This window comes from Telopea speciosissima, chromosome 8 (assembly GCF_018873765.1).
Source record: "Telopea speciosissima isolate NSW1024214 ecotype Mountain lineage chromosome 8, Tspe_v1, whole genome shotgun sequence".
Taxonomy (NCBI): domain Eukaryota; kingdom Viridiplantae; phylum Streptophyta; class Magnoliopsida; order Proteales; family Proteaceae; genus Telopea; species Telopea speciosissima.
The window spans coordinates 64,686,986-64,695,174 of NC_057923.1; the positions used below are offsets into that span (position 1 = coordinate 64,686,986).

Below are 8,189 nucleotides of genomic sequence, written 5' to 3' on the forward strand. Positions count from 1 at the left end.
AATACCTTGGTTTTTTTGACCATTTTATCTTTGAACTGATACCACTTCTATGGTATCTGTATCATGTTGATATGGGATATCAACACTACTAATACGTATAGTCTGATATGATTAGATTTTGATACCCATACCAATATTGATACTTTTTTTATTTTTTTTGGTGAATAATACCGATACCTTGAACTGTGGTTCGTAGTGACACACATCAATTCTTCATATATGATTAGTTATTTTCCTATTTTCAGCCGTGTATTATTAACTCGTAAGTGCGGCTCTAGGCGAGTAGATAGGTAAATATATGGTGGAAGTCAGAGATAATAATGCTATGATGTATATCTTATGAGTGGGTAAGGTATTATGCCACTCACTACCAGTGGTTGCTTCCTACATGGTAACCTACTTAATTCGTCCATCGTTTTCTGATTACTTGCTTCAATACTATGGCTTTGCCTGAAGTTGAAAGGGAAATAACTAAAACTTGGTACTTAATTAATTTAACAGACGCATACTCTCCTATCCAATAATTTAAAAAAAAAATTAAAAAAAATAAAAGCAATGCAAACTAAGAGTTCAAAGGAGTCGTGGGCCAATTCACTAATGGGCCTCCATACTCTAATACAAAATTTAATTAGGAATGCATTGGTCAACCTGGACTTAAACCATTTGGGGGGGGGTAATTATCACCTTCAATTCCTCTAATAGGAAGGAGTGGACCCTATCTTAGGCAGTGTTTTCAGGTAGGGGGTAGGGTGGTCATTCCCACCCCTATGTGAGGAATTGGAGAAATTGGAGGGGACAGCGAATTGGAGGGGATAACAATTCCGGGGGAGGGGGGCATAGGATTTATTCCCTACGGATTGGGAAGGCAATGATGCAGGTTAAATGGCAGGAAATCCTTCATGCATGATCTAACCCTATGGGGTGGGTGATGGGTATAATATGACCAAGATTTGAAAAAATGAGGAGCTCCCCTAACCCCCCCCCCCCCCTCTTTTACAAGGCAAAAAGTTTTCCTTCACCAGTGGGGGAGGAAAAATCCCCAACCCTTTGGTGTTGTGATCATACGATGGGAGTCTCATCAACAAACTCTCTCTTTTTATTGACGAATTCAAAAATATCTTTTTTTTTGGTCATCTTACTGTACCAATGACTATGAAAACGGATTCTTCTTTCATCATAGGTAAAAGAAAATTTGGTCCTAAAATTTAGTATGTACTATACATGTATGTTTCGTAGGATGGAGCAAGGCCAGGTTGGGCAAAATTTTCAATGGGGTGGGCACAAGTGTAACCGAACTCCTCCACACTGTACACCATTGCCATTCTTACCCACGGGTTGAAAAAGTGAGACTAGCCCCTCTTTTTCTTCTCTATTCTTTTTTTTGTTTTTTAAATCCACACTTACCTACGCCTATTCTCAGTCATACCAAACCGGACCATTATATACTTAGTTCATTAAGGTTGAAAATACCTTTATCCCATAATGACATTCAATCCATCCCACTCCCATTAATGTCTACAGTGAGGAATACCTCTTTTGTTGTGGGTAAAGAAAAATTACCCTTCCCCCAAAAGAAATACTTTCATGCGATTCACTGGGTTCAACAAACAATCAATATTTCATGATCAAAGGTGTAGTACTACTTGTAGTAGTGGTCCTTCTATATCGTATTAACAATCAAATATGGTCGAAAGAAAAAATCTCTATTTGATGAGGTTTTTTCTTATACCTATGAATTCCATTGGACCCAGAAATGATACATTGGAAAAATCTTTTGGGTCTTCCATTATCAATAAGTTCTCACCCATTTTCCTCAGTGTTACCACCTCTTCCCCCCCCCCCCCCCCTCGCCCCTCCAAAAAAAAAAACTCAATGTATGAAAAGGGATGTCCAAAACGTGTGTCTGAACCGATTTTTATTTATATAGTAATGAGATGAAGTTTTTTTTTTTTTTTTTGGGTAAAAGTAGCGAGATGCAGTTCAAGATAGGAAAAAGACAAGTTTTTTTTTATCATCAACCCAGTAATTAGGATTTTTAGTTATCCCTTATCTCAAAGCAAGTAATTAGTTTATGTAGAGAGAATCTCTTCTTCCATGAACGAGAGAGTTATAATGACTAATAAACCCTCATTCATAAACATTAATTACTTGCTTTGAGATAAGGGATAACTAGAAATCCTTTTGTGGTAGTTGAAATCAATAAAACAAAATTACTAATAACCACCGATCATACTACTAATTCTATGTTTGAGATAATAGATAAATAGGACTAATTGGCTGATCATTCAAACCTATTGAAGATCCATTCTTATGAAAAATAAAACAAATATTTAACAAAAGGATGGCCAATATTGACTCGAATATTCACGAAGGTGGTGGCAGTCTGGTACTTTATAACTAACCAACTTTGTTCTTTTTTTTGGTAGAAACTAACTTGATTCTCCATATAGAATTGATAACCTCAATATAATAATTATTTACTATTTATAGTGTATAATTATTTAATAGAACATTATTCATATTGAAGATTTCTATGTTAAAAGAGATGGCATCAACACGTGATTAGCTTAATTTTTTTTTTTTTAGAGTTTGAAAAGAACTAAAACGTCACTATTCCTATTTGCATTTAACATTCCACAACCTATCATTTGGCCATCTATTGTTGGTATAATTTCAACCGAAAATGAGTAGAGTTAGTATACAAATTAAAACCTACAATATACATTTTTATATTCTTTTGGCTTCTTGTAATTTTATAATTTATGAAACTTTGAAACACTTTCTATACTCATTGAGGGTTGAATTAATTTTATTAATTAGAATGCCCAATGTCCTCTATCACATGAATCCACCCATTCCTCATCATATGATTTGTTCCCAAAAAATAACATAGCGAAGAAGCTCTCGTTCATTTATACTTTTGATTTTAAACTCCCTAATAAATATTTAATAAAGAACAGTTCTAAACATTAACAAATGAAACTCTAGAAATTTTAATAAGGTGAAAAGAAACTTCACAGACTCAACATTAATATGACTTGTGCCTGTTAAATTAGGGAGGTATGGGAAATAAAAATTATTTATAATTACTTTTAGCCAAACGATTAGTGTTGTTACGTTTTCATCACACCATAGTTGTAATGTTAGAGTTTTCAAAACTTAAAAGAAAACATGTTTGTTACTTCTCCAAGTCCTTGTTCTTTTCATTTTGGTGGGAGCTTTAAAAACAAACGTCCTTCTTCCTCCCACCTATACAATGTGCTTTTTTGCGTGAGAAGCAAAAGTCATTCTTATTTTTGGGGAATGTTCTAGTCCTTAATAACTTTTAAACACCCCAATTCGATATCCAGTAATTCTTCTCCCACTCCCAAATCCAAGCAACAAAACATTGGTAAAAAACTCTTAAAAATTAGCAAATAATGCAGTTAAAAAGGGGTTTAACTATTACCTTTTTGTCGTCCTTAAAAGGGCCACTAACCCACACACTAGATTTCTCCACAGAATAAATCATTTTCAAGGTGAAATTAATATTAGGTAATAGTACTTTCATTTCTTTTTCTTAAATTTGGTCTTTAAAATTTTGTGATTTATTGGTTATAAGAGTTATAGTTTTTTTGGTTTTTTTTTGGTTTTTTTTGGGTGGGTGCCCATATTGGTTATAGTATTGAGAAAGAAGGGAGAAAGGGAGAAAATAGAAGTTTGGAAAAGGAGAGGACCAAAACACTTGTGCTTTTTCTAAAGTTAATTGCCACTAAAGTACTATATAAGACTATATAAGGAATCCAAGTCATTTAGAAGAATCTAGACCATTCAACCCGATCCAAATGGTGCAGAATCTCAAGATTGTCTCTGCAGTGCGATCAAGCTGGTGGGGGGGATTCTCTTGTTGTTCATCTGGTAGTATAAATTAGAGAGAGCTTTGTTACAATTGGAAATCAGAGCCCTCACAGCAAATTGAGCCAAACAAGAGTAGTATTAGCTGCTAATACATCATCTTCTTGATTGAGTGAGTGTGTGTGTGTGTGTGTGTGTGATAGATAGAGAGACAGAGAGACATAAAGAGAGAGATGGCTGAAAGGTGCAACAGCAGCAGGCACGGTCAAGGTCAGGGAAGGGAGAGGAGGTTTTCTTCCCTCTTCTCCGTCCTCAAAGTGTTCAAGACAGGTAGAGGGAGGAGATCAGGCGACGGGGATTCCGAAGATGCGTGGGACGAATCAGTAAACATGAGAAGGGTACGTCACAGCGACCAAGACAATGATTGTTGGGTTGCTGAACCTGACATTGACAGGAAGGCCTCCGCCTTCATTGCCAGATTCTACGAGTCTCGTGTTTCCGAATCCGAAATCCAAACTATTGCGCTATGAATTTTGATCAGTTAATTATGTACATCTATGACACCATTGCTGATCGATTATTAAGATGACAAACACAGAGGAGACCGGGAGGGAGGGAGGGAGGGCCTTCGGAGATTTTCTAGCTATCATCATATCAGTACTTGTCAATCACCCCAACTTCCTCTGTCTACCCAATTTCATTCTTCTTCCATTTTCATTTGCAGATTCATTGGAGATGTAATTGTTTCTTTATTATTCTGTACTTAGTGGTAGAAACTGATTTAGGTAGTATGTAAATTCTTAAAAAAAAGAAAGTCTACATAGGACTCTGTTATTGTAAGAAATATTGCAAGTGTGAATACATGTATGTAATTCCTTCCTTCAGTCTTGATGCCTTTATGCATTCTTTCTCAAATCCTTTTCCAGAGACTATGTTTTTCCATTTGTTCTTAATTTTCTCTGATTTTGTTGTTGTGAATTGTGAATTTTGATTTGTTATTTTATTTATTTAATAATAAATGGAGCCAGCCACATACACTGAGATGGTGGATCACTACTACTCACTAGAGGAGTAGAGGGTGCAGAGTACTTTGGGTTTGCTCTGATCAGTTTGAGAGGCTCTAGCTATATATGTTCTTGAATGCCAAATTTAAATTAGATATGCCATATATGCTTGGATTCTCTAAAGTGTGTAGTGCGGCAGTTTGGGTTGGACATCTAACCGTCGACATCTCCACCCTGCACTATCGTACTGCATACTTTTTTCTTTTGTTTTGTTTAATTTGGAGAATACCTTTATTTGCCTTTCTTTGTTTTTGTCTGTCATTTGGTTTCGATTAGAATTCACAATCAAAAAAGAAATTAAGTTGTACTAAGGAGGAGCATATTAAGAAACCTCTTCTTTCTCCTATGGTTGTTATTGATGAATTGAATTAGGCTGTATTCCTTCTCCTCTGAGCTTATTCTAGTAAGTGACCTGGTCCTTTTTGGCCCAATCATGCCTTATCTTCTGTTCAAGTTCCAGTATTTGACAAACTGGCGGTTAGGACCTGGCCCAGCCTTCCCATCCAACTCAGACTCTGTAACTAGTGAGTGTCTGACTAATATTCCTTGGCCCAGTAATATTTAACACCTCATTCTCAACCATATTTAGTTGCAAGGGGAATTGTAAATTTTTTTTCTCGCTATTGCATGTTTAAAACAGCTCAAATTTGAATTAAACAATAAAAAATACGCTCATACACTTTAAGAGTGGCAACAAAACGCAATCAAACATTGCATGTTTTAAATGTTTAGATTTTAAAAGTACGGACAAAAAAAGATAATATAAACACGTAAATTGTGGGAACAATTGATGTCTTATTTGATGTGTGCATCAAAAGTCTTTATAGTTTAAATTACTTATTTTTTGGAATTAAGATTTAAGTTTTTTTTTTTAATTGCCTTGTTTTTTAACTAAAAAAGGTATAAGAATGTTTTCAACGAATTTTACAATGTTTTCTATGTTTTTTTTTCCTTTTTGTTGTATCTTTGAGATCAGTTCAGAAAATGGCAAAAAAGGTTTAAAAGAAATGAAATAACAAAAAAATGACATTTAAAAAATTCATTTTAGCTTTGATCTTAACCCCAATGGTGAACGAACTACTCTGTTGCATTGCTTCTTAGTCACACTTGATAAACGAAAACATTTTAGTTAGAAAAATGGTTATTTTTCTTTCTTTATATAATCAAAAAAATGGCTATGTTAATAATCAGACATTAATATTTAGTATTATAAGAAGAATAAAATTAACAATAAAATCTAAATATAATATGAGAAAATGCCATGTTGTACTTAGACTAGAGTAATACAACTATACTTTCCTTTTGTGAACGAATGAATTAATTTAATTTATTCTTATTGCCGAAGAACAAGTAAGATAGCTCAAGGCTCAAGCAACCATTACCAACCATCGATTGAGACCTAAGGCTTGTCCTTCTCTTTACCATTAACAACTAAGAATTCTTAGAATCTTTCAAAGTTTTTTTGTTTCTTTTGGACCTATTTCCTTTTGTCTTGCTAACAACTTCTAGTCCTTTTGGTATTGTTTCTTTCCTTTTAAAGTTTTACTCTTCTTCTTCTTCATTTTTATGGTTTTTGAAAAGTAATTGTTAGTTATGCATGTCTGGGTGCTAGCTCCCCAGGGTGAATCATACTAATTAAAGTTCATTTATAGTTTAAATAAGCACCAATGCCCCCCCACCTCTAACAGTCTAATTAATTACTCTTAGTTAAGGAACCTAATGCTAGTTATTCTATTTTAGTTATTGAGGGATTCTTGTTTCATCTTTTCAAACTCCACTTTTCTTTTCTTTTTATTCCTAACCGGTGGTTCATAGCACCAGGTTAAAAGCAACTCTCACTACTCTTAAAAAGTCTGAATATTTGGGTTCCTTATAGTAGTACTACTGTTATTGTTTCGATGTTGTCTTTTCCCAACCTGAGGGAACACAGATGGATATCATCTCGATCCATAGATCGAGGATCATCTAATTAAAATACAAGAATGATCTCTCTCCTTTTCCATAGATCCGCCCGCCCCTCCCTTTTGGCTTTGGGAGTTAAAATAATTTTGAATGGTTCTTATTTTAACATTTCAATGTGCAAATTAAGCCTTTAAATTAAGGACCGATATTAATGGTCTTAACAAGGCCACCTATTTCTACCTTTCCATTCCACTAATTTAATAGTCATGTAGGAATGGGGTCTGATTATAACTTAATTTATGTTTTGTTTAATTAATTGATACTTCTACGTCTCTCATGACCCATCCTTTCGTGAGTTACCTTTTGCCCGGCTTCATTACAACTGGTATCGCCTTGTCATTAGGAGGTGTGATGAGACTTTATATGTATCAAGGAGGACGGGAGAGACAGAAGCTAGAAACAACGGGAAAGAAAGAAAGAAATAGTTCGGGTGCGACGGCGGGGGCTGTTTTTGGTCAATTAGAAAATGAGAGGACTAAAACACTTGTGCTTTTTCTAAAGTTTTTCCACTAAATTAAGATGTATTAAGAGTTAAGACCGCAAGGAATCCGAGTCATCAGTGCGATCAAGCTGGTGGGGCTACTCCTGGCTTCCTGGTAGTATATAAATGAGGGAGCTTTGTTGCAATTGGAAACCAGAGCCAATAGCAAATTAATTAAGCCCTCCGAACAAGGGCAGTAAAGTAGTAGCTGTTAGTAGTACATCATCTTCTTGATCGAGTGTGTTTGTGTGACGGAGATCGAGAGCGAGATGGGTGGTGACAAGAGTAGCAGGCATGGGCAAGGAAGGGAGAGGAGGTCATCCTTCTTCTCCATCTTTAAACTCGGGGGGAAGGGGAGGAAGTCAGGCGAAGGGGGAGAATCCGAAAGGGATGTGGGACGAAGCAGTGAAGCTGAGAAGGGTACGACACAGCGACGAAGACAATGAGCGTTGGGTTGCTGAACCTGACATTGACAAGAAGGCCTCTGCTTTCATCGCTAGATTCTACGAGTCTCGTGTCTCCGAATCTGACATTCAAACCATCTCTCTATGATCCAAATCAATTTCATTTCTTATTTCTTACTCTTATCTTCTAATTCAATATTAATTAGAGATGTAAATTACTAATTAGGTAGTATATATGTAAATTCTTCAACAAAATTAAATTAATAGGAGTGATCGACTCTGTTATTGTAAGAAATATTGATTGCAATTGTCAATACATGTATGTAATTACTTGCTTCATTAATCTTCAAGCTTGTATACATTAATTCCTTTCTTCATTAATCTTCAAGCCTGTATACATTAATTCTTTCTCAAATCCTTAATCCGGCCTTTTAAAAATACGTA

The 8,189-nt window shown here is 35.3% G+C and overlaps 1 long non-coding RNA gene across 1 annotated transcript; it reads right to left on the bottom strand.

Annotated features, from left to right (window-relative positions):
- Window positions 1-3,946: 3,946 nt before the first annotated feature.
- Window positions 3,947-7,681, bottom strand: LOC122670833. The gene is made up of 3 exons (XR_006334258.1): window positions 7,595-7,681; window positions 7,240-7,253; window positions 3,947-3,994 (listed from the first exon to the last, which is right to left on the bottom strand). It is a non-coding gene; the product is annotated as an uncharacterized LOC122670833 (long non-coding RNA).
- Window positions 7,682-8,189: the final 508 nt, after the last annotated feature.